This window comes from Onychostruthus taczanowskii, unplaced genomic scaffold (assembly GCF_017590055.1).
Source record: "Onychostruthus taczanowskii isolate IOZ18803 unplaced genomic scaffold, ASM1759005v1 scaffold28, whole genome shotgun sequence".
Taxonomy (NCBI): Eukaryota; Metazoa; Chordata; class Aves; order Passeriformes; family Passeridae; genus Onychostruthus; species Onychostruthus taczanowskii.
In genome coordinates this window covers 2,672,850-2,695,265 of record NW_024500128.1, presented here as the reverse complement: position 1 = coordinate 2,695,265, position 22,416 = coordinate 2,672,850, and the positions used below count along the sequence as shown (strand labels likewise).

Genomic DNA, 22,416 nt, shown 5'->3' with positions numbered 1-22,416 from the left:
ATTACAATTAAGACATAAACATATTTCTTCTATATTTATACCCACATTACAAGATGATTAATTAGTGATTTTATAAATCCAAAGAAGTTCATTTCAATGAGCTGCTAGCTTACCAGCTTTAGCTTTATACTTTGACACAACCATTACAGAGTCAGCAGCTGAGATGCTGCAAAGCCTTATATAAATGTGTGTGGAACTGTCCCAGGTAACCTTACAGGAAAAGGGAAGGTGAGAGCAACTCCAATTTTCATTTTCTATTAACTCTCAGGTCTCTACATGAACATGAATAACAACCTAAGTAGTAAAGAACAAACAGCCAGAAGCAAGGAGCAGAGGTAAGAACAAATCATTAAAAAGTGATAAGCACCAAGGGCCCTAACTTAGCTAAAGGCAGTAAAAATGCAGACACACAGGGAAAACCACATCATGCCTCCTCAAAATGAATCTGGTCGTATACTTTTAGTGCTGAGTAAGTGAACTGCCTCAGTGCAACACCACAGTGTCTGCTAGAAAGGACAGTATTTCATCTGTGTGCTTAGAGGTCTGATAACCTCTTTTCCCAGGTGTGACTCTCCCTCCTTCTAAAGGAGAAAATTACACAGCAAATTAATCTTTGTGAACCTTTTGATTTTTCACTGCTCCTCCTCTTCCCTCCCGCCACTCCTCCTCTTCGTTGTGAAAGGTAAGCAGGAATATACTGAAATTAAAATTGAAATAAATGACAACAGGAGGAACAGCCTGAGTCTGGTTTGGCTCACAAAAATGAGTTTATGATATGGTTGAGTCAGTGCAAAAAAAGAGGTCATGAAAGCACTGTCACACACCTTTCTGGAGAGAGTTTTTTGTCCACATAACTACAGATGAAAGCCTCATCTGCTCAGGGAAACTAATTTTCCAGTGCAAAGGGATTTCAATTCACAATCCACCACCATCCCACTCAATTTACATTACATGTGGCCAGCTGGGAGAGGGGAAAACAACAGCACAGTAAGACATGAAGCAATTCACAAATCACTCATTTCCAATGCATCAAAGGCGTACCAGTGAGTGCTCTCTGTAATGGACTGTGGTCACTCCATAACTACATCTGACTGTCTGCTTGCCAGGAGCACATGCAAAACCCCACCACATCCAGGGAATCACTGACAATACACAGTGCATTCCTCTTCTGCAGGGGAAGTGCAGTCCCTACACACAAACTCAGAAGGGTTTTTTTCCTGGGACAGAAGAAGGGACAGAGGCAGTTGATTTCAAATTCTTTCAAGGCATTTCCAAGGTAGGCTACATAGACTGTGCTTAAGTATTTCATTGGGCACCTGTGATTCAAAAGTCACATACAGCTTAAAACTGCACGTGAGTCTCTGAGCTTAAAGAAACCCAAGGTCTAAACTCTCAGCTGAGTACCACTCTTAGAACAAAACATTCACATTAGCACCAGTGAAGAGAACTGAACTTCCACGAGTGTTATCCAGTGAAGAGTATGCAAAATTGATCCCTAAATATAATGGGTGACTTTTTAGTACCAAAAGACATCAAAAAAATCACAACATAGCTTGAGAACAATGTAGCTGAAACATCCCAGTCTGGTTTAGAAGCTCTGAGAAGGGAGAGCAAAGATTACTTTTCAGTATTAGCTATAAGACTACACAAGAGGGATCTTTAAAAACCTATATGGTTTAATATCAGAGAACATAACTAGATGAATAAGTGTGCAAGCCCACTTCATACAAGGGGTACATAAAGCATAACCAGGAAACACATCAGAATTTCTTGATGTCATTCAAGAATGGTCCTAATACACAACTCTGAGCTGAAGAAAGAGTTAGCTCTCTGAAACAGAAGTAGCCTATGCCAAATTTACACAACAAGGACTTCCAGTCAAGGACTCAAATCCCATAATTAGCTGCTCTTTGCTTCTTGAGCAGCAAAGAAGCCAGCAGATCAGACTTTAGAGACATCTTTCCCTGCTAATTACATGATAACAGTTTAAAACAGAGATTGTATCACACCCACTGTCTCTCGAGAGCAAAAATACATGTATAATCAAATTGTTAAGGTAAAACAGTAAGAATATGGAAAGGCAATTAACACCATATACAAAGAAGTCTTTGCAACTGAAAACACATGATCTGTTTTCACTGAGAATAACATTTTCTCAGCTGAACTTTGGCAAGTAAGCTGCGTGGTACAAAACCCATTTTTTTCATAAATACGAGAAACTCCTTCTGTTGTCAAACAAACTCTTATCCCTCTCATCTTTAATCCCAAGATCCATATATGCCACCTCCATACAAGAACCAAGAAATCCTTATTTAATATCAAAATGAGCCCTTGTCCCCTTTTTAAACACATGTGGCCTTCAGAACATCTAGCAGCTGAAGAAGGGGCTCCTGGATGCAACTGAGCAGAGAAGTCCAGCTGCCAGTGAGTATCCAGATCTCTGTTGCAGTTTTTTAAGGCAAAGGCAAGAGCAGAGGAGAATACTTGCATGTGTGTTTTGAAAGGAAAAGGTGAAACATTTCACCATGGAAAAGGGAAACATCAGTTGGTTTGGATGTAAGAATTGTGCAGCACAGCCTCTCACAGGTGTGACAAAGAAAGCTTTGGAGCACAAGATGGTCAAAAGGCAATGAAAACTGGAGGCAGAATGGCAAAAGCTTGTGAAACTTTTCAGTTGACACTGGAAAAAGCTTGAAGAGATGAAGGGGCAAATTACTGAGCTCTTTGCTTACGTGGCAGTTGTAAGGAAAACTTCCAAGTTAACTCCAAATAGCCAACTATACTTAAACACAGGTGTGTCTCTTCTCAAACCTAAACAAAACAACCCAAAAGAATAAAGACCTAGGACTAAAATAAAGGGAAGGAAGAGAAGAAACAAGTAGGAGGGGAATAGATAACAAAAAAAAGACTTGGACAAAGGATGTACAACAGAAGAAGGTGCAACCTTCAAAGACTGCTCTAGGGAAAGAAAAAAAAAAAAAGACCAGACAGGAAAATTATCTTTTTTATCTGTATTTATCACTAAAACACCAAGAAGTTTCCAGTCATGAGCTCGAGACCTCATTGCACTGTATGAAGTAAACAAAATCACTTAAAACACAGGAGTAGAATGTGAGAATGCCAGTGCCAGCTGCAATGCTCTTGGATCAGCTGGTGGTAATTCAGTGAAACTGATGCTGTAAAATCAATGCATCAGGAAAATTCAGCCTCCATCTCTCTTTTAGAGTTTGAAGGATGCAAGAGGGATGACATCTAATTCAGTACCAAAAAGACCCAAATAAAAACATTTCCATTTGTACACAAAAATGGTGTATTACCTCCTAGTGAGAAAACTAACTCAAATCCATGAGGAAAGACATAGGTGACTTCATACTACCAAGAATATGTGGACAGCAACCAGAGCAGAGAATACACTGCATCCTCAGAAAGCACACGTGACATCAAATACAAAGAAGCAAGAAACACGGCGTGAAAATGAACTACAGGGGAGGAAAGAAAACAGAGCCAAAGAGAGCACTTTCACTAAAGAACAACCAGGAAAAGAAGCAGATAGAGAAAAGATCACAGAATATGCTGAGGGAAGGGTCCCATCAGGATCGAGTCCAGCTCCTGGTCCCATACAGAACATCTCAAGAATCACCATATGTCCCAGAGCATTGTGCAAATGCTTCTTGAACTCTGTCAGGCTTGGTACTGTGACCACTTCCCTGGGGAGCCTCTTCCAGTGTTAAGCCACTGTTTGGGTGAAAAACTTTTTCCTGATATCCAAACTAAACATTCTGTTCTCTGACTCAGCTTCATATCATTTCCTTGGATCCTGTCACTGGTCATGAGAGTGAAGAGATCTGTACCTGTCCCTCCTTTCCCCTCGTGAGGATACTGAAGACCACAATGAGGTCTCCCCTCAGCCTCCTCTTCTCCAGGCTCCAGTGACCTCAGCCACTCCTCACCAGGCTTCCTCTCCAGACCCTCCGCCATCCTTGTTGCCCTTCTCTGGACACTCTCTAATAGTTAAATTTACATTGTGGCTCCCAAAACTGCCCCCAGCACTGGAGGTGAGGCCAGCCCAGTGCAGAGCAGAGCAGGAAAATTCCCTCCCTTGCCTGGCTGTTGATGCTGTCCCTGATGCTCCCCAGGACACGCTTGGCCGTCCTGGCTGAGTTGTGAATTATTGAAAATTTCTACATATTTCCCTGTTTGCGAGGGAGGAAAAGTTTTGCACTCCCATGGAACATCCTCAGCCTCTTGTAGTGCTTCCACCTCCTAAGCTGAGGTGCTGTGGTGCTGTATCACCTGCTACAAACAAGGCTCTCTGCTCACGGTTAGCAGACACGGGCAGAGGGTGAAAAGAGAGGAGAAGGGGAGGGATGCACTGTAAGGTACCAAAGGATCAGCATTTCCATCTACATCACTTCACACTGTTGTGTGACAGTAACACAACAGCTAAACCTGAACTGCCCTCAGACTGCTCTTCAAGGAGACAGGAAAAGGCTCATTTTCTTATCCCACTTCCAGCCACTGAAATAAGTCAAATCTCCTTTCACAGAATGAGCTTTGCTTACCCCACACAGCGAGGTGCCAGGTATATACACCCAATGGAAGCAATGCTGCTGCTTAGATTTAAAGATGTGCTTACCTCCTGGCTGGACCTGCACTTTCAAACACATCTCCTTGTGGGCCAAGGATTTGCATTCTTACACATCTTTAAACTTTCCAGGACATGGCATTTATCATTCTGACTGTGATAAAGGATGGCAACACTCTGCTCGTTTATCTTGCTCTCAGTACACTGCAGAAAACAAAAATATAGATTTTTTTTTACTACAAGGTGGAGGACACTGATATCACTCTCCCTCTCTGATAATTTAACTATAGCATAACATCATCAGGTTTAAAACAGAAGAAGGAAGAAAAGGCTTGGGGGGGAAAAAAAAAGTGGGGGAAGCAAGATTTACTGTAAAAGAAACAAACATAAAAACTGTTTACAGATTACATCTGAAAAGAACATCTCTATTAAATGTGATTTCAGAAGAACTGACAATTGATAAATCCATGTGCAGCTCCAGGTATTTCAGCCTAAATGTGGAAAATACACATTATTCTGAGTTTATGAAGGGGTTAGTTTTATCACTACTTTTTATACACACTTTCTTGGTTCATTTTAGACATATTGCAAGATTTTCAACCAACAGACTTGGGTGCTCACCGATTTTTAAAGACAACAGCTCCCTATTTTTTAACATGTTTCTGAATTACATATGGGCTGTGTACTCCTCCAGACAAAGGAACTCTGAAAAATTATGTTCTACCTCTATCCAGGTGCTTCAAGTAATCTCCACCCTCCCTCCTCCTCATCACATCAAGTAAAGATGAAGACTGCACAATGTGAGTCACGCTGCAGACCTGTTCAGATGCTGCCTCTACCTGAAACAACACAATCCATGTGCTGAGATCCTCATCTCAATTATCAGAAGCTGAAACTTTAGCTGCAGTGGGCTAGGCAGGTCCCTGAGAGGGTGCTGACTGGAACACATCCTCCACAAGCCAGCATTATGTCAGACTGGATCCAGCTCTTCTCACAAGTTTCTCCTGATGGAATTGCTCTCCTTCCTGACTTTCTCTTTGATGCCTGGCTAAGTGATTTTGGCTGCACCTGTGGTCTGCAATACATTTAACAAACAGCACAGTGTGCTCCATGACCTGGCTGCTCCAGAGCCATGTGCCTGTGGGAATGCTGCCTAGAGCATTAAGCCCACTGCATGTGCTTGAGCGCACACGGCCCATTTTGGACCTGCTTCATTACCCTTTTCTCAGCAAGCTTGCCTGGAGTTAATTTAATGCATTTAAGGACTGAAGACCAGCTTTGTCACCCTGCAGTGCTATCAAACATGTTACAGGCAGAGGATTTGGCCATATTCCATCTATGGGGCTTCCTTCAAAGTCCACTTCTGAAAACAGCTGGGCTGATGCTTGAACAGTATGGGAACAGTGCTCCATCCAACAGAGATCACCACCACCATGGAGAGCCACTGCATCCTTACACTGCCCCTTGCATATCCAATCCCTCCCCTACCACAGGAGTGGGATCATTTCCAAGTCTCCTTATCTGATACTTTAAAAGTGTGGAACAAAACTGGAATACACAACAGTGGTCCCTATATTCTGGTTTTACAGGCCTGGTCAGCTTAATATGATTTCTCTCGACTGCCACAGAAGGGCACTCACAGTCCCCAGTCCAGGAAGTAGCATCAAGGACTCACAGGAGTAACCAGAGGCAAGTAAATGCTTTCCAGCTTCTGCCTCAGCAAGAGTCCCCTGAGCTTGGGGACTGTCATCTTAAGATCCAGATTCCCACGGAAGAAAGCTTTTTCCTTTTCAAGGGTGACTTCCAACTTCATCAACACTTAGGCAGGACGTAAAGAGCAGGAGGCCTGGTACAACAGGACAGCCTTGAGAGAGAAGGGGGTGAGCCTGTGTTCAGAGCCACACCTGGATGTGCCGTTGCAGGGCAATCCCACCTCTGTCTACAAACAGGCTTCCTCCCAACCCAGTCAGAAATACCTGAACTATGCTTTCTACTACTACTATATAAAATAAAAACCTTTAAATTTCAAACACAAATCAATTATTTTCTGATCTAGCCAATTGAAAAATGATGAATGACAACAAGTTGTGAAATTTATCTTGTCACCAGCCTATAATTGCTACTTGGAGCTTCAAATTATGGCAGAAAAAAAAATGAAAAACAAAACTGAAGTGCTTATGGCTTATTTGGATTCTGGTTTACAAAGCAGAGCAGAGCATCAGTGTGTGAGGAAATGCAATTGCACTGTGGATCTTGACATCAAAAACAATCTACTTTAATTAATTATTTGAATATTGTACCAGCAAGAAAAGAATTTCTGTAGTTATTTCAGAGTTGCTTATTGCTTTTATACATTGATCTGTTTGCAAACATTAATATGAATTTGTCAAAAATCTAAGTTCATTTTACTACAGAATTATTATGGTGTTAGGATTTAGGATTAGCATACTATGATTATTAGGATTCCTAACAAATACAAAAAATATTTTGAGGTCTTTCTAAAAAGGGACTGGATAAGGACTGAGGAGTAAAGGAGAAAGAAAAGGCTGCAATTTAAGTAGGTGAGATTGTCTACAGATGGAGAGTTAAGGATAGAGAACGACTAAGGAGCCCAATGTCAAAGAAAAAAATAAAATCAACAACAAAACTACAGGTGGACTTCCAAGACTTTCCAAATAAAATTACAGTAGTTTAGGTGCACTTGGTTTAAAGCTCACTCATTCACCTTTCTTCAATAAAAAAGTCACCCTTAAATACCAGAAATAAAAGCCCACCAACCAAAAGAAATGAAAGCTACATTTTTAAAGCTAGCTCTGCCCCTCTGTTCTTCCCTCAGGCTTCCAAGTTCCCATCTCAGGACTGTCAGTAGCTGTCAGCAGATCATATGAGAAATTCATTTGAACATACAACATAACTTGACAGGCAATACATCAGAAAACCTAGATGTGACAACAGCATATTCCACCAGATGGTCCTGGATCATATCTATCTATTAAAAAAATTCTGACAGAAAAAAAATTCTAACCACACATAAGCAGACCTTCTGAGGAATGAGAAAAAAAAAAATCTGGTATATGCACTGTTTCACCCTTTGTCCTAACCATGCCAGAAAAGGAGATACACAACATCTCCAGCTTGTCCTTAACAGTTTGTCCTGTCATTAATATCTATATGTGTATTTCATCCTCCTCTCCAAAGAAAAGATTTCTAAATAAAGATGCCTCTCCGTTAAAGGCAGTATGTACTACTAACAATGCTGCTTTTCAATTGATAAAATTCTGTCAATGACTCTGGAGCCTGGTCTTGCTCCAGCACCAGCCTGGTCTCCAAAACCATGTGGCTAGCCCTGGGAGTAGCTGCAAACTTGAAGCACATTCTAGACTCCCTGTTTGCCACCTTTCCCATCTCCCTGTTGCTCTGGCAGGCAGCAGATTCTGTTTGGGTTCCGGTTGCCTACAAACCTCATCAGCCTCTGCAGCAACTCTTTTAGGAGAGACCCTGGATTGCCTTGTCCACTGTCAGTAATGCAGGTCAAACACTGACAGCCCAAACCTACCCTCAATCCAGGTAAAGCTGCCTTTGATAAAAGTGGAGTACATATGACATTCCAGCAGGCACAACCTGCTCCAGCCTCAGGCCCACATGAAACAGTGCTGTGGTGGCACAGGGTCAGGGTCGGGACACTGTGCCTCCCTCTGAGAAATGAGCACAGTCCCTTGGCAGAAAACTCCATTCAGAAGCAGCTCTATGGCTATTTCACTGATGCTGTCACTGTTCTTCAGGTGAGCACCACCAGCCAGGCCACAGCAGCAGCTCAGCTGTGACTAAAGTGACAGGCCTATGAAATGTAAATCAAACTGGAGCAGGCTGTCACTGCTCAAGTGAGACCCTCAGGGACACCATTCCTTGCTCCTGTTCTGCCCCTGCCTTCTCCAGCTGTGCACAGATACATGTTTTGCTCTGAGAGAAGAAGTTGTGTGTAACTGCAAAAAACTACCACGTGTCCTTGTCCTCCCAATTACCCACGCCTGGAAGTAAAAGATATTTAGTCAAATATATTTTTAATTGGTAAAGCAAACAGACACGAATCTGAATGCACAGAGGGAAGGAAGACAGTGAAGGATGTGGTGTTACTTTATCATTGTTTAATAGGACAGGATAGTGCTCCAAGTCCTTTGGAAATCTGACAGTTGCTTTGAATACAAAAAAAATCTGTGGTAGAAAACAGAACTACTCCCTGTCAGTGCACAAGCTGCACTCCACAGCTCAGGGCTGAGATAATCTCTCTTCAGACCAGTGTAGCAAAATCAGTTTCCACCGAGAAACCAGACCGATCCTTTAACCAAGGAGTAGCTCTGTGTATCACACAAACCTTTTTTCCTTCCCTAAGGACAGCTCCTTCCATTATAGACTCTCCTTTGCTGTTAATCAAAGCAAACCCGTTTCCTGAGTGAGAAACACCTGTGTGTGGGATTACTCCAGTGCGCTGTTTATTGTCTCCATCCAATCCATTTTACAATTATCACCTTTAGCACAGAGAGAAAGCTACTTTTACATCACAGACCCGAGAACAAAAAGCTTATGAAAAAGCCAATTCTCCCCTCCTCCTCAAACTTCAACAAGGAATATATGATTTTTCACTGCGCCTTTGTCATTTTGACATAAAAGAAAAAGTCCGTGACATTTTCAAGTTTTGTTGTTGTGCACCAGTGGGGTTTCAAATACTGCAGAAGAACATAATTACATTTATAGACACTTTTGACTGGAACTTAAATGTTGCAACAGCTCTAATAGTGTCTTAAAGATAAAAAAAAATAGGCATTTAGCCCAAAGTGTAAGTTCTGAGTAAACTGAAAATGGACACCATCTTTTTAGTGGACTGCCTTTTGGCATCTGAAAGTTTTTTCTATAAATACTAGACTATGATTTTTCAAACCATTAACTTCCTACAGAGAGAAAAATACACATCTTACTATTTAACCGTTCTCAGCTGAAATACTGTAAAACAGAAGGCGTAACATGTATTTAATAAAATTAATCGAAAGTCACTTCCTCCCATTCTGATATTTAATTATATCTCATTAGAAAAGCAAAAAATAGTGCAAATCAAAGCCCATGAATCAGCTGTTTATTTATTTATAGGCATTTATACAGTGCTCATCACCATAGCAACCAGGAACCTTTTCTTTTTGTTCAAAGGAAAAGTTGTAATTTCAAAATGTGATCCTTTGATGTCACAGTGCAAATAGGTACTTAGGTCCTTTGCTGCAAACACTTAAGGCAGGTGCCTGAAGTACACCAACCAAGTCAAAGGTGCAATGAAAGAGACAGAAACAGAGAAAGGAAAAATAAAAGGAAAGGAACCATGAAACAAGTGAGAAAAAGGGAAAGAGTAAAGGGCTTTCTTATGAAAATCCACAATGCATCATGTCCCACAATAATCACCCCAGTACTTTTTACCTGTAATAGCAAGTGTCTGGTTCATGGAAAACAGTCCAATTAATGAAGACCAATCAGCATGTTCCAAATTGATGCTGAGGGCACTGGTGAATATTCTTAAGCAAGGATTTCTAAAAGGATAGTAGCTTAAAAATGAGGCTGCAGAGGGCTGTATCCCTTTTGAGAGCAGAGAAGTCAGGAGCCTCACTTTGACTACTACTCTTTTCTGATCCCCCAGCAATTAGGCATTACCAAATTCCCACAGAATTAACGGACCTTTTTAAAAATGCCATCTGCTCACAAAACATCAAAGAAATGTGTAAATTAGAACACTGCTCCTGCATACACCATTATAGAATGAATTACTAGGTATGTCCTGCAGTTGCAGCTTCCTCATGATACTGCTTGTAACTTCTTTTCAGACCCCCAAAAGAGATTGAAATTGGTTTTACACTATTTCATCTGGCTCCTTCCCACCATTGTACAGATGATACACATACATGAACAACACAGTATTTCAGATTCTTTTTAAAGATAGTGAATTTCTAATTGGGACAGAAAGGAAAAAAAAAAAATCTTTGGCCTGTTGTCATTTTGTTACGTAAGAGACACTATCATGAAGATTTCCTCAAGACACTGGTGTGTGAAGTTATTATCTTCACCTCTGCATTTAGCTTGATCCTAACTTCTTCATAAGCCAATACTGTCCAAAGCAGTTAAATAAGGAGTGTTCAGTTGTTACTAAACTAAACACATAAATCTTTAGTCAAGACTGGTGGTTATTTTGTAGTCTTTTTTTATACTGTATTCTAAATAGGGCAGAAGCTGCTTGTATGACAGCAGGAAAAGTGACAAGTTCCTTATCTGGAAAAGCACCAGCAGGCACTGTTATCAGAGCAGACCAGCTCTTTTAAAGTGGATTGATGAAGCTATTTTTAAAAACACCTAATAGCATCACAGAGGAGACTCTGATCTCTGCAAAGGTGAGCCGCACAGCTCGATACTCCTGGGAGGCAGCTAATGAAACTGAAGCTTGTCATACACAGACTGCGTCCAGTAATTGGCTTTGAAGCCTCCCAGCTGAGCCTCCCCCGCGCTGAGCCCAGTGCCTGCTCACAGCTTGTGCCGAACGCAGGCGGAGCTGGGCGCTGGCTGGCACGACCAGGTGTGAGTGGCCCTCTCTCCCCTGCCCGGCCAGCAGGCAGAATCTGCACACTTGGAAGGCAAAGAAAGAAAGCTGCTTTCTTCCAGCCCCTCACACCTACCAGCTGGCTTCCAGGACAGGGAGACAGTTGTGTGGGAAAGGTGGCAAAGTGGTGTCGGAGAAGGTGGTGTGCTGGTGGAGAAGGGAACGTGTTCTATCACAGAAGGTGGAGGAAAGTGGGGGAAGACCTAAAAGGACAAGGAAGAGGGCCATTATCCAGCACAGCAGAACCACCAACAAATGCTAACCCTCAGTCAGTGTCCTGTGCCAATGGTGCAAAGTCCCTTAGGGACAGCCGCTGGCTTCCACAGGAACACAGCCAGCAAAAGAGGGGAGCGTCACTCATCTTCCCCAAAACTCCACTGACCCTTCCTAGCCCACTCTTCCCTGACCTTTGTAAACTCACAGACCTACTCTACCTCTCAATGTAAATTTCAACACTGAATTCTGCAACCACCCTGGAAAACAACCTAAGAAAATACTGTCCCACAGTGTGAGAAGATTCTTTGTCGTCTTGAAGAAATTTTATCTGCATAGCTGAGGATCTCTGATCTGATTCTGGCTCTGTGGTTTAATGCTCTCCTTTGCACCACCTTCTTCTTCATGATTCTTCCTGCCTCCCACTACTTCCTAGAAAAATCCACTCCCTCACAGCCTAGATACACCCTGACTGGAAAAGCCATTTTAAATAGAAAGCAGTTTCTTCTGCTGAGAAAAGTCATCTATGGCTCTGATCATTTGATAGTTTTACTCGTGGAAGATCTCTAGGTCTCTGTGTTTTAAAACACCTCCTAAAGACCTTGCTATGTTAGAGCACAGGCCAGACACATTAAAAACTCTGGGGAGCAGCAACTGAATGTGGGTTAATGTCACAGGGAACCACTTAAACCCACAGCACTTATGGAACACTTTAAAACAACAACTTTTAAGAGAAAGGGGGTGAGAAAAAGGGGAATGAGAATATTCAATTTCCAGATGATTGAAGCAAACCTCAGTAAGTTCACAATGAGATGCAACTGAGGAGATTGGAAATTTAGCTGGAAAGAGATTTCCATACACTCAATCCACACTGCTTAATAGAGAGTGGGTTCTAAGTAACTAGTTCCAAAACATTACCCAGGCATCCAGAGTACATGTTCATGGCACACTTCACAAGTGTTGGAAGCTGAACTCCAGCTTTGATGACAGCTAATTAAAACACAAAAGTGAGACTCCAAGTAAAACTGCCACCTTGCAATCAGAAACCGTTCAAAATGCACTCTGGCAGAAAAGCAGACTGCAAGGCAGCTTTCCTGTATCTAGTTCACACATTTGGTATCTACCACACTTTTGAAAATGACATTGCAAAATAAACACCCTGTCTTACAGCTGATGTGTTTAGCATAAGTCAGATTTGTTTCAGGGAGAACGTCCTTGCAGAGAATAAGAGCTCTTCTGGTTTCCAGCTAAGTCAAGGCTTGAGCTAACAAGCCAATCAATCAGTTCAAGCGTTTTGAGATTGCTCTTAAAAAGAGCCGTTTCTGTTTTATTACCAAAGTCAGCAGTCACCCTTTAAAGTCAGCATTTGTCAATAGTTACACAGCTATGGCACTGGTGTGAAAACACTGATACGTTCCCTTGGCTTGAGCAGTTGTTCAGATACAGTCATTCTCATCAGAGGAGAGTGTGCCTCTCCAATTTAATTATTTTTCTTTATCTTCATAGCCCATTTAAACACCGGGTTAACTGAGGGGGGCTGGAAGGAAGCAAAGGGACCCAGCAGACACTGGCGAGCCCACCCTTGGAATGTGCATGTGCAATACGCCCAGAACTGACACAGGCAAGAGAAACTTTCCCACCATGCTTAGTCAGCACGCAATAATTAAGAAGGTGCAGGGTGCGATAAACCCGGCATCCGTATCCATTGGGGTCAAACTCGCAAATTCATTGCTAAGCTTTCGAAGCCGAAGACAGCTGTCGGGGGGCTAGGGGGGTGGTGTCCCAAGGCACCCAACCATCACGGAGAACGGTCAGGAGAACATAATTACATCTTTATCTGCCCCAGTAGGCTTTAAACCTGCAGCGCCTGTGACCTCTGGGGAGGTTATCCCAGCTGGAACTGAAGAGCCGCCTGCTCCGCTCACCCTCAGCGCGGCTGCCGCCGGAGCGCTCTCGCTGCCCGCCCGCGCAGAGCTGTCCACGGCCGCGGCGCCAGCCCCGCTCCGGGAGGGTTCCCCGGCTCGTCCGCCTCCCCGCCGTGGGGTCGCTGCCGACCACGAGGGACATGGCCCCGCTCCTCCCACTTCCTCATCACCCGCTCTCCCTTCGGGAAGAAGGCGACAGCTTCCACCGCCACCCCCCACGAACCGCCCCCTGTGGGAGCCCGGGCCGGCCCCCGCCCCGCGCCGCCTCACCTGCCGCCCGCGGCAGCGACCGCCCCTCGGCTCGGCCCGGCCCGGCCCCGCCGCCCCGGCCGCCTCCTCGCTCACGGTGTCCCCGCCCGGCGGCGGGCGGGAACGGGGCGGGTGGGCCTGGCAGGCGTCTGCCGCGCATGCCCGCTGCGGGCCAAGGGCATTGTGGAGGCTGCAGTTCGCCGGGCCCTGAGGTCGAGTGCCTTGCTTGGGCGCTCAGCGCACAGCCTGTCCCCGCGTTCGGCGCACACCGTGCCCCCGGCCCTGCTCGGGGCTGTTCCGCGCACACCCTGCACACGGTGCCGGCTCCCACCCCTGCTCCCACGGCAGCCCGGCGGGTTTCCCTCCCGGCTCTCTTCCCGGCCCCCCCAGCCCTGCCTCCTCGGCTGATCGGTTTCCTGGAGCCTTCTGCGTTGCCCACCTTCAGCTCCTCGTCTTTCTCCCAAATCTCCTCCAGCCTTCACAGAATCATAGAATCCTCGAATCATCAAGGCTTGGGAGAGACCTTTCAGATCATTCAGTCCAAGTGTCCACCCAGCACTACCGCTGGCACCCCTAAACCACTTCACCCATCACCAGGTCCAAGTGTCTCTTGAACTCCTCCAGAGATGGTGACTTCAACACACACTTGGGCAACCTATTCCAATGCCTGACCACCCTAACAGGGAAAAATTTGTTTCTAGTAGCTTATATGAATTTCCCCTGTCCCAGTTTAAGGCCACTTCCTTTAGTCCTCTTATGCTACGTATGGCAGAAAATACCTGCCCCCACCTCACTGCAACCTCCCTTCAGGCAGAGGGCAATGAAGTCTTCCCTGAGCCTCCTCTTCTGCTGTACCTCCCATCACCTCCCCACACTGTCCTACCCCTGTGGCTCTGGGTCCCTTTCTCAGCCTCTGCTCCCCCTGCCTGACAGGCTCCTTCCTTTCTGCCCACACTCCTTGCCCTCTTCCACGCAGAAAGAGGTGGTAAAGCAGAGGGCAGCCATCCTTACGATGAGTACATGGCTCCAAATCCACCAGGAAAACCTGACAGATCGCAGGCACAGGTATCCTTAGTGGAGAAAAGTTTCTTCCCACCAGGGAAATTGTGACAGCGGTGGCAGGTCACATTCACATGGTGGTGTTTGCTCTGGTCAAGCTTCACCAAAGCAACCCAGAGATCATTACAGCTTGAAAAACCAATGCTAAGCCTGCACCAATAGGCTGGATCACCTGAGCAGGCGATCCCAGCCTCTCCCAAAGTCACTGGGGCTTTTGTCATCCACTTCACTGAGGCTTTTGTTTCTCATGCGAGCTTCCCATTTCTAAACCCGTACAGAGCTTTCACTCAATGGGAAGGACAGATAGAGGTTTGGTAGCATCTTTCACATTAGCTGGTGTTTGTATGCTTAGTGACAAGACTGCTAAACATGCATGCACGAATTTAATACAAAAGTTTAACCAGTTTGAAAAGTTTGCTGCTGAAAAGCTGATAATTATTTGGGGGAAATCAAGTCTAAAAGCTTAGTGTTCCTTTCTCCAGCCTCTTTTTTTCTGCCTTGCAGATTTTGTAGCTAATAATCTGAAGAATCAACTTGTGTTACAAGAGATACACACAAGAACTGAGGGTTTTCAGGAATGCTTGTTGCTACTTAAAATTTCATTTCATTACAGTCTCTGTGAATTCTAGTGTTGAGCTCCCATGGACTGACAAGGCAAATGTCAGGCTTCTGAGATTTGTTTTTCAGTTTGTTCAAGAACTACTACACTAATGAACTGCATTTCAAGAGATACCATCTACTCTGCTTCTCATTAATTTTCTTAGTCATAGTCCAGTCTTGGATACACTTCAGAATGCTGGACCCACATCCCTTTAAGTAGAGCAACAGTGCCAAGTAATCATGATCATAATTTTCATTATTTAATTGGAATTTTCGCTGGAATAAAAAGTCACTATTTCAACAACGTTTAGAGATATCTATTAATCTTCCCAAAGCATTTGTGAGGAGAAATCCTGACTAAGATTTCACAAATACCTGCTTGTATATTCACGTAAATGTAATCTGCAGTGCTACTTTTCCTCCTTGTTATGAAATATTTAATGAACCAGTCAAAAGCCAGACACTACCGTAATTTGAATCAAGTGGCCAGTCACGTATCACAGACGATGAATGGCTAAAGACACAGACATAATCGTTCAAGAAAAGAAGAACACCCATAAGCTGAAATGTGTTTCTATGAAATATTCATAGGGTTGTGGTGATTTATTGTCATGTCTGCTTCAGAATAACCTGCAGTAGGAAAAAGAGCATAATCTGATAAACTTTTCATGCAAAACAGTTCATATGTTATTCCTGGAGTAAGAACTTCGTAGGCCCACATCTGTTAAAGCACATCGTCTGTACGGGGTAGGGATGAGTTTTCCTTAATGCAAGGTTTTACAGGGGATACCTATTGGAAGCAGTGTGAACATGCTAATGGCAGAGTCAGCCCCTTCAGGTGCCCAGGCACAGGTGCCCTAATGCAATTTTGGACAGTTTAGGTTGCCCAAGACATCTGCACAAGGCTGGTAGATACAACATGAGATCTGTAAGAAGACACTGCCTGGCCTGAACTCGAGCTTCAACATACTGTCACACAGTTATATTGCCCAAATCACTTCTGATGTGGCCATTCAGGAAATAAATCAGCTTTTGCAGGCACAGGCAGAGGATAGGCTCACAACTGGGATCTAGAACAGCTAAGTCACCCTTTACAGTTCAATAAGCAGAGCTGTATCTCCAGCCTGAATCAAACATTGGAATGTTTCCAACCCATACATCCTCTCCTCACATCCCCTTCTATACCTGTGCTGTAGCTCTCTTGTGTGTACACTCTCTTTGAATGGTAAAATATCAGAGGGTTGGGTCCTGGAAGCTGACTCCACCCATCAGAGTCACTGGTGTGCCTGCTCATGAACATCAACACGTGGGACTGCAGCACTCCAAGCCTTGCTCAGCTGAAGTCAACTAGATCCTCTAGCTTCTTTGTTGCGTTTCTCTGTGTGAGGCTGCCTCAGCTTTTTTGGCCATTAACCCAATGCCTCTGCTCTCCCTTGCTTTTCACTACCTCTGTGTGCTGCACAAATTGTGGGCACTTGTGCTCTTATCCTTTCCTCAGCAGGACAAAGGGAAGGATCTACTGGAATCTTGCTGGGATCTAGCCACTCAGATTTTTTTAAATGTCATCTTTGTGAAATGCATTTGGTGGGGGTAGGGGGACACACAATCCCAAGGGATGTAGCAGTCTGCCTGTGGTATAATCACAGCTCAGCAGAGCCTGGTGGGACAACCAGCCAGTATGTAAAACTGGATGAGCACCAGTAATTCTGGTCTTGTAAGAGGTAATAAGCAACATCCATGGAGTGTGCTGCTGCCTAATCATCCTGCCAAGGAAAACTGTTTCAGCCAAAAACATCAGTGAAGCCATTTGGGACTGAAGGCACCATGGAACTCTGCACATCCACTCAGCATATGCTAAATGCGGGCAGCAGAGAGAGGTGAACGAGGGACTTTGAAAGTGCTGTATGCCTCAAACCTCTCTTACAAATTCATGTAATTCACTAAAGAAATTATACATATTCATGTCATTTTACCTCAGGACTATGAATTTGTTTGGAGGGGATAAATTCTTTCTTGCCTCTGAAGAGCAAGATTTCATTAAACTGTCTCTCTTTTGGAAAAAGCAAGCAGTGACCCCAATCTCTGCAGCACCTGGCAGCCAGTAATAGCTGTATCATGATCAGTATCTGCCCTCTAGTAGCAATTTTTCACACACTGATGTGGAACACATGCAGGAGTAAAAAAAGAAATAAATCTGCTGCTGAGCAGTGCTGCCACTGAAGTGACTTGTTCCACGAGGTGGTGAGGACACTGGGTGTTCTGAAAGCACAGCTCTGATCCCAGTGTTTCTCTCCTTAAGCTCAAGGGCTGGGTAATTGCTTGTGTTGCCAAAGAAAGTTAAGGTTTTGTTTATCTTGTTGCAGGTAAAATGAGGTGAAATGAGCACATGTGCTGTTAAACAGGGGAGCAAACATGACTTCTATACAAAGAGAGATCAAAAAAGGACTTCTAAGGACGGCACTTAAAATTATCCACTAGTTTCACGGTGATACTAAGAGAAAAAGAAGACTTCCAGTCCTAGAAGCAGGGCACCAACCCCTGCTTCTGCTGCTGGCAGTGGGATCTCACTGAGCACAGAAGTGAGCAATATGTGGCAATCCACACTAGCATAGAAGCAAAGCAATGGAGAGAGTAGCTTTTTCCTAGCTCCTCCTGGAGTGGTGACAACTTCTTGGTGACGGTGGTGACCGTGCTTGGTTTTTGGAGTAGGCTGCTTGGTTTGGAATGCAGGACAGTTAGACAAGCAAACACCTGATTTATTTAGCCATTCACTTATTTAACAACCATGGTACAGGCAAACTAGTGAGCAATAAGGAATTTTTCCTTATAACAGGAAATCCATTAATATATAGACTTGAAGTAGATGTTTCTGTTAAATATAGAAAAAGGCCTGCACTAATCTAAATTCAACTAAAAGTAAATCTTCACAATTCAAAAAAGGAACAGGTGGGGACTAATGACAATTAATAAAAAAGACAGGAAAATGGAGAAATCCAATGGCAGTCGGCATCAACAGATGTGCCAAAAGCTCCCTTATATGACAAAATGACTGTCTCATGAAATATTAGCAACTATCCAAAACTGGGAAAGTGTGAAAATCTTGTTGCTGTATAAATTATCTAAGACACTCCTGCCAATTACAGACTTGCTGTGAGGAAGAGAGACATTGGTAATCATGACAGCGACTGTTCGAGTGTCATGTGAATATTCTCGGGCGATTATTCAAATCAATCATTTCTTGTGCGTGTAGGAAAGATTCATCACTCTTAGTACTTTGTGTCACTCAGTGACTGAATTGATGGTGCTCTGCTGTCTGTGGTGTTTTGTAGTCTGCCTGTTTAAGGTGACAGTACTGTCATGTATTTAGCTGCTGAGGTGAAGAGCTGTCCAGCAGAAAGTAGGAGAGCATGGGCCCAGAATCCTTGAGAAACATTATGCAGGTTGTAAGAGACTCGTTCCCTTCTGCACTGAGCAATGTCCCACCCAGAGGCATTTTTTGAAGTGTCAGGAGCAATGCTGGCTGTTGCCACTGTGGCAGGGCATGAGAGAGATCTAGATGCAGAGGAAATGCGATCCATTTAATCACTCTTCTTCCACACAGGAAGTTTATGAGACCTGCTATCCATGTCTTGTCATTACAAGTCCTCCAACTTCAGTGCCTGGCATCCCTGTTCATTGAGAATGATTCCCATATTTTATGATGTTCTTGCATCTTGCTTTCCTAGCCCTGTGTGCTCTGACCCCGCCTCTCACACCTGAAGTTCTGCACAAAGAGGGCCTCCTATCACTACAACTTCTTTCATCTTCCCACCCTTCCTGGCAGGAATTCCTCTAACAGAGAGCTGTGTCCTGCTTCCATGAGAATTACTGTTAGTAAGAGACATTGCTGAAAATGTGCAACATCTCTGTGTGTTCACCAAACTGTGACTACATAAATTTTGGTCTTTAACTTGGCTTGATACATCTGGTTTTATCTTCGTTTTTGTATATCGTGAGGTAAAATTTATCAATTCCCTTTTTTGTTTTTGATTAATATCCCCCATCTATTCCTTCTGCCTCTTCCTGTAAACTATGCACGTATAAAGGCTGATTCCAGCCCATTGTCACAAGGGGATGCATTAAAGTTGCAGATCTGCCTTTGCAAAGCCTTAAGCACCTGATTTTGTAAATTAAGTAAAATACCACCTACATGTTACTGCTAAAAGTACCTAGTATCAGCTGGGTTTCAGTACCACAGGGCTTCCCTGCTTCTGTTTGAGAAACAAAACTAACACCAGCAAATGGTAACATGAAAAAGAATTTGTTCTTTAATAAAATAACAAAACAAAGTCTTCACAGAGGAGTAGTTTCCTTTTTTCTACATGTAAGTGTTTGTAAAAAATAAAAGAGCGTTTAACTCTTCAGGCTGGTAATAACAAATAAAGATGTAGTTCACCTCGACTTTCACATGCTCTGTCTCTCTTTTCAAAGAGCTTCTTTCCTTTATTCATGAGCTCTTCAGGGACAGGATTTTTAACAGTTCTTTCTGCCAGCTTGTGGTTAGCAGAATATTTTCTTTCCATTTTTTTTTTTTTAAGTGTGTGTTGTGGCTCCCAAGTATCCATCTGTAACTCTCTGAAAAATATCTGGTAGCTTGCAGCTAGAATATATTTTGGGATGCCTAGTTTATCACTGGTTAGCTCAGATGCTGAAGATTAAACTGACACCTGAAATTCACCAAGATGAGCAGTCCCTTGGAGACCCTCTCTTCAGCCATCTCTTCCAGGTCACCCCACTGAAATCCTGAGAGATTATTGACATTGGTACTGAGCCGTCACACAGGAGAGAATTTTGATTTTTTTTGCTTTAAAACTGCTTATGCCACACATCATCCTCATTCCCTGGATCTCTTGTGCACTTCTATGATGCCCTTCATTCACATAAGGTTTTGGCAGTGCATATCCTATTTTTAGAAAGTGATTTTACAGGAAAGGAATCAGTTTTATGTGTTACACCTACATAGGAAAAGTGTGAGGTCTGGACATAACTATCCCTTCACTTTATGGTTGAACAGTCCAGCCTCTTGCTCTCTACAGTATCTGCTCTTTGTAAGATGTGAGCTTTGCCCCAGTGTAGCATAGCCTAACTTTCATCACCTTCATTTAATGACACATATATGAAACAAGGAGGCATTATACCTCCTCCCGAGACTGCAGCTTGAGAGCCGTGTCCATCCTGCAAAACAGTGGGAAACATCAAGCCTAATGCTGAGAAATCCTTGCTTTGCACCCCAGTCTTCCTTTGGGACAATCACTTTCATTTTCAGCAATTTGTTTGGTTTTGCATGCATGCTCAACCATTGTGGTTCCAAATCTGAGTGGGGATGAGTTACAATGATTCCTCTGCTCCATAAACCCCACTGCCCACTACCTGGGGAAGTGGTCATCATTCCACCCTTCTCCCACTTGCAGAGGAGTCTGGACTAGCTGGCTCCTGCCTAAAAAGGTTCAGATCTTTCTTCTCAGCAAGAGCAAATGCTCTCTTTATCTTTTCCTCTGATGGCCAAACTGTGACAGAGAATGGAAACTGATTGTCCTGCTTTTCAGGATGATCCTGTTCCAGACCACCCAGAAGGCAATGCCAACTACCAGTCCTTGTGTGGCATTGTTTTCAAGTGGGAATGTTTGGTCCCAGTGAACTCTTCCACAACTTAACCAGAACTTTGCCCTCCTTGACAGCAGCCCTAGGTACCACAGAAGTGAATTGGGAGAGCCAGGCCAGTAGTAAACCTGGCTCCCTTGTTGGATTCTGTCTGCCCCAGGGAGTATGTTCCTATGAGCTCAATTTTTACCTAGCACAGCAAAATAAATGAAAACAAGGCAAAGAATAATGCTCCACTTCTCTGAGAACACAGGGCCTCAAGGATGTAGCATGAATTCAGCATCTGTCTGTTTGCTGGAGAATTCATACCTAGGATGGAAAAGAACTCTCCAGGGTAACAGCAACATGGGTACTCTTTTTTCCCCTTCCCTTCCCTTCCCTTCCCTTCCCTTCCCTTCCCTTCCCTTCCCTTCCCCTCTTTTTTGTTTCATTTCCTTTTCCTTTTCTTTTTTTTTTCGTTTTCTTTTCTTTTAGTGGAAAACATACAGCATTTGCCTGTGTATTTGAGCAGGGAGTTTGGCTCCTTCCATTCATGTCACAGCAAGACAGAGCATCTCTCAGACAGGATCATTTCCCTGCTCTTTCAAAGCACCACTGTCTGTGAGCATACCCCAGCTCTCCCCTCATGTGCCTTGTGCTGACAGAAAAATCATCTCCATCTGAAGCTGCTCCATCTCCCTGCAGCTACAGCCCTCTGTGAGCTCTGCCTTCCCCCTGCTCCCTCCCTTGCAGATGACACATCCCATCTCATTTATATTATTAAAATTATTTCCACGGGGTCACCTTCTGCTTCACGCCTGAAATGATAGAGAAAATTAAGCTCTTCCTCTTGTGCCACTTGGATTTAAATTGTAGATTTTAAATCTGTCCTTACTTCTCGATCCTTTAATTTTGCACAGGCAGTGCTACTGCAGCAGCAGCAGCAGCTCCTAGTGACTGCATTAGACTTTGAAAAAAAAAGAAATCACAGACTCATATGATGTTATGATGAGTGAGGGGGGGATAATAACAAACATGCAGCACTCCGGTCACCCACTGGGTCTCTCTCAATTTTCTTCACAGAAAACCTAAACAACCCGCTGTGTGGAGTATGAAAAAGGTCGTATCAAAAGAACATCTGCACGTTAGTGCAGTGATTAACTTGTAGAGTAGCACCCAGTGGTGAAAGGGCTTTTATCTTCCTTTCCACGCACAAAAATGATGTGTCACGTGAAGGGATGCTTACACTGAAGTTAGACCTGATGTCTGTTGTGACTTCTTAGGTATTTCATCAAAAGTATTTCCATGCAGGTGAGTTTGGAAAAAGGCATTGGGCTGTTTAAGGTAAAGTGCTGGACTTTTTTAGGAAGTGTAATTGCAAATACTGTTTCACAGGCAAAAATGCTGCCAGGAATGAGTAATTCTTGGTATGGGATGCAGACAATACAGTAAATGTGCAAACCAATACTTTGGAAATTGTGTCTTTCACTAAAGCTTGATTTAAATGTGTGAATTCTTTGCAGCTTTCTGGTATTTAC

At 43.6% G+C, this 22,416-nt stretch overlaps 1 protein-coding gene across 5 annotated transcripts in view; it reads right to left on the bottom strand.

Annotated features, from left to right (window-relative positions):
- POMGNT2 (protein O-linked mannose N-acetylglucosaminyltransferase 2 (beta 1,4-)) overlaps positions 1-13,706 on the bottom strand; it is a 31,134-nt gene extending 17,428 nt beyond the window's left edge. For 2 of the 5 annotated variants that reach the window (XM_041407912.1, XM_041407911.1), the window contains exons 1-2: positions 11,290-11,342; positions 4,637-4,789 (exon numbers count right to left, since the gene is read on the bottom strand). The gene's annotated coding sequence lies outside the window, so the exon portion shown is untranslated. Of the gene's footprint in view, positions 1-4,636; positions 4,790-11,289; positions 11,343-13,351; positions 13,574-13,621 lie in introns of those variants that run through there. The other 3 variants (XM_041407910.1, XM_041407913.1, XM_041407915.1) reach the window with 3 other exon arrangements.
- Between the last annotated feature and the right edge of the window lie 8,710 nt (positions 13,707-22,416).